This window comes from Alligator sinensis, unplaced genomic scaffold (genome assembly GCF_000455745.1).
Source record: "Alligator sinensis unplaced genomic scaffold, ASM45574v1 scaffold686_1, whole genome shotgun sequence".
In the NCBI taxonomy this organism is placed as follows: Eukaryota; Metazoa; Chordata; order Crocodylia; family Alligatoridae; genus Alligator; species Alligator sinensis.
Window position 1 is genome coordinate 755572 of NW_005842760.1, and position 3731 is coordinate 759302.

At 49.6% G+C, this 3731-nt stretch overlaps 1 protein-coding gene across 1 annotated transcript in view; it reads right to left on the reverse strand.

Moving 5' to 3' along the window:
- DDB2 (damage specific DNA binding protein 2) overlaps positions 1-1252 on the reverse strand; it is a 28733-nt gene extending 27481 nt beyond the window's left edge. The window contains exon 1 of the mRNA XM_025216671.1: positions 894-1252. The gene's annotated coding sequence lies outside the window, so the exon portion shown is untranslated. The remainder of the gene's footprint in view (positions 1-893) is intronic.
- Positions 1253-3731: the final 2479 nt, after the last annotated feature.

Here is a 3731-nt window from a genome sequence, read left to right on the forward strand (position 1 = left end):
GCAGCAGACGGAGAAGGTGGAGGCGGAAAAGGTGAGTCATGCAGCCCCTTCTCCCGGCTGAGCTGCCTTCCCTTCTGCCCGCGACCCCCGCAGTTGCGGAGAGGGGGTCGAGGGACAGGCCGCCTTTGTGCGGGCCGGTCCCATGGTGACTGCAACCCGAGCCGCTGCCAAAGGGCCCCCACCCCCGGCTGCAAACCGCTGGGATCCCCCCCCACCCAACGCCCTTGGTGAGATCCGGGAGCCCTCGGTGGGGGAGCGCCGCCTGGCGTCCTTCCTTCCTCCCCGGCCTCCGGGAGGATTGAAGCTGCCTTGATGTGGGGCCGGCCCGCTTGCCTCTGGCGTCCTCCGTCCCTGCCACCCCTCTGCTCCACAAGTGTCACCGCCTGCCCGTCACTGTAGGCCCCCGGCTGCAGGAGCCTGGAGGACAAGCACCAGCCTTCCTGCCGGCGCTCTTCCCCTGCCTGTCTGCCCTGCCCTTGGGACCTTTGGGTGGGCATGTGGCACTGAGGTGGGGTGGGCCACCAGTGCCTGTTTTACAGGAGCAGAAGCCAGCTTCAACCTATGCAGTTTTGCCATCATGAGAACCTGGGGGACCGTAACTTGCTGGGCGGGGGGAGAAAATGGCAGCGACACTGCCCATCTGTTTTGAGCATGGAGGGCACCAAGCATGGCTTGGGAGAACAGGACATCTGCAGCTTGTCCTTCCCTGTGGCAGAACAGATCAGTCTCTTCAGTAGAAATATCACAAGTGCAGCCAGCACGGCCCAAATGCTTTAACCAGTTTGACTGCTTTCTGTGCCAGCAGCATATTTTTTTGCTGAGCCCTTGTGGACTGGGGGGGAGGCGAGAAGGGGGGAAGCCTAGCAAACCACCTCCTTTAACTGGGAACTTACTAGCCAGTGTTCTGTAAGCGAGGTCTTTACTCCATACATCTCTCCACCCCAAAGCAGAAGTTTCCTTTCCTTAGACCAGGATACGAGTTAGTCTCACTCCATGAATTCCACTGCTGATCTAATTAATGGAAAATAATCTCAGATACTATGGTGATGCAATACAAAACCCGAACAGAGCCTCCCACCCTGCCCTGGAATTCAAATGCAGCTGAGAAGTAGCTAAGCCTTACAAGGGCTCCGATACTGCTCTGTGTAATAGGAGTAGAACTTGTCACCATCCAGGCGGTTACATGACAAGAGCTCTGGATCCTCTGCTCTCATGTGAGCTGATCTTTGGGTGGAGCCAAAATGGAATTCTTCCCCATGTGTTGCACAACTGAGTGCATGCTCTATGTTTAGGGGAAGGATTACCTATCTCTGAACTGTACTGGATACTTCGCTGCTGGAGAGAGGCTGCCGTGTAGGTGATGCCTAATGGCCTGTTGCGCTTTGACCACACTTGTGCTCCTAGTTGTATACTTCTCGTTAAAAGAGGCTTTGCTTTCCTAACGCATCCCCTGGACTTTCTCTCAAGTTTCGGCTTGAGTGGAGGAGAGGGCTGGCTGTTTGCTCTTCTTCCTGCCTGTGTCTGCTGAGATTTTTACCTGCCAACTTTTTCCTGTCTGTGGCTTGTCTGTGCTTGTTCTTGTGGTGACTGTCTCCTCCTAGGCAGAGGCCAAACTTCTCCAAGAGTAGGCTGGGGATCTGTTGTCTGTCTGTAACTCCATTATGGAGACTTGGAGGGGAATAAAAGGTTTGAAAGTATTTTAAAGTGGGCTGGACTGCATGTGACTGGACTATGCAGCGCAGCAGAGAACTCCAGCCAGGTGGTTGGCTTGTGAGTAGCCATTATGATTTGGTTACATACCACTCTAAAAGCCTGAAAACTGTTTTTTGTAAGTGTGTGAAATGGCCTCAGAGCAATGATAGGTCTGGTGCTCTTTGACTGGGACAGGCTGTGGTTGGCACAAGACCCAAACTAACCCCCTATGCTGCATCTAAGTGAATTTTGGAAAAGTCCAAAAATGCACTGTTTCACTGAAGGTTATGGTAAAAGTATTTCTGATGCGATACGCTTATTCCTGAGAGAGAATTGCAACTGTATATAGAGTTGTGACACTGAAGTAAGTAAGGGCACTAGAGAGCCTGCTCTAACCTTAGTACCACTGAAATTGCCATACATCTGGAGCTCATGTTGGCTCCCAAGGGCAGAACAACAGGATTCAATGTGTATTCTACAATGCATGCACTGGTCTGCCTGGCTCCCTCTGCGAGATTACAAATCATTCAACTGTTGCTTGCCCTACCTGGTGAGTGATGATGATGACTATTTTGGCTGACATGTCAGATATCGAACAGACGTTCTTCAAAGCTAAATAAGGCGTGCCTCTTTTCTTTACACTAAAGAGCCATCTGACAGCAGTAATAGACTGGCTATTTCCATCCTTTCTGGATGAGGCACAGAGGAATGGGTAATGTACACTGAGTAGTGAGTACACACATGCTGCACGTAAGAAACTTCTGGGACCTGTTTAAACAACAATAAAGCTGCATAATCCCAGAGAGCAGGGAGCGCAGCATTTTGAAGGACTCTGTCATTTTAAAACGGACCTTTTCTGAACAGGCAAGTTTTTATCATTACTCAGCATGGTGCACGCATGTGGCAGTGTACAACAGGGACCTGTGGCAAGCGGATAAACACCAGCTTCAAAATCTAAGTCTAAAGGCCTTAGTGGGTAGCATAGGAAATGGAACAAAAACTGACTATTGTGTCTGAAAGCCTTTAAGGAGAATGTGGAATTCTATGAGCCCCTCTGGAGAACCAGGAAAGAGCCTGGTGTGCTTGAGCTGGAATCTGTTGCAAGACGTCTAGTTACTGCTCTCCACACCTCTTTAGCACAGTTGCTGCTATAACATTCCACATGCAGTCTGACTCTGTATGCAAAGTTTCTGCAGCATGAAGTAATGTCCCTTTTGTAGGTGCAGCCAGCTTGGTGGGTCCACTGCTGTGATTAGTCAGCTTTGTTTCCGTGAATAGTACAATAGTTTCGAGCTCCCTAGAACTGAAATGTGGGCTGAAGCAGGGCACTGGTGTAAGGCAGTATGTGTGACTGGCATCCTAATCATATTTTTGCCCTTCAGTAGGTTCCTTCTATTTCCATTGGAGCTAATGGACTGAGTCTCCCAGATCCTTGGGGGCCAAAAAATAAACAAATAACCCCCTCTAAAAAGGCCAGTACTAGGTGCTCTTCTTAAAGTGGTGGGTATCACTGGGACATCCTAACCTGCAAGGAAAACCTGGCTTTGGAAGTTTAGCATTTGAAACATTGGGCATATCAAGACTGCTTTCTCCCCCCCTCACCCCTCCTATTTACCTTGAGCTCTCCTGAGGATATTTGTTTTGTGGCTTTGTACTTTAATTGAAGGTGTATCCTAAAGCTCTATTGGGGATCTCTCTTTTGGAAGAAAAGTATTAGTGTTGCAACTGAAACAACCTGGTTCCTTTTCTACTAAACTGTCAACAACCTGACTAAAACTATTTTTATCAAAACTCTAGCTCTTACTCTTTTGATTGAAGAATTTCACAAGTTCTTCAATCATTATGGAGTCTTCAGGGTAGATAAGCCAATGCCTAATCCAGATTCCTTTCCAAGATTCAGAAAGCACTTAAGTGGGTTTTCTGCACTTGTGAGAGACTAGGACTGTAAGATCTTCTGCTTGGCTACGGCAACCCTGCCCCCTTCCCTGTCCCCCCCCCCCCCGCCCCCCCCAGCTCGCCACTCCAGCACCATGTCCCAG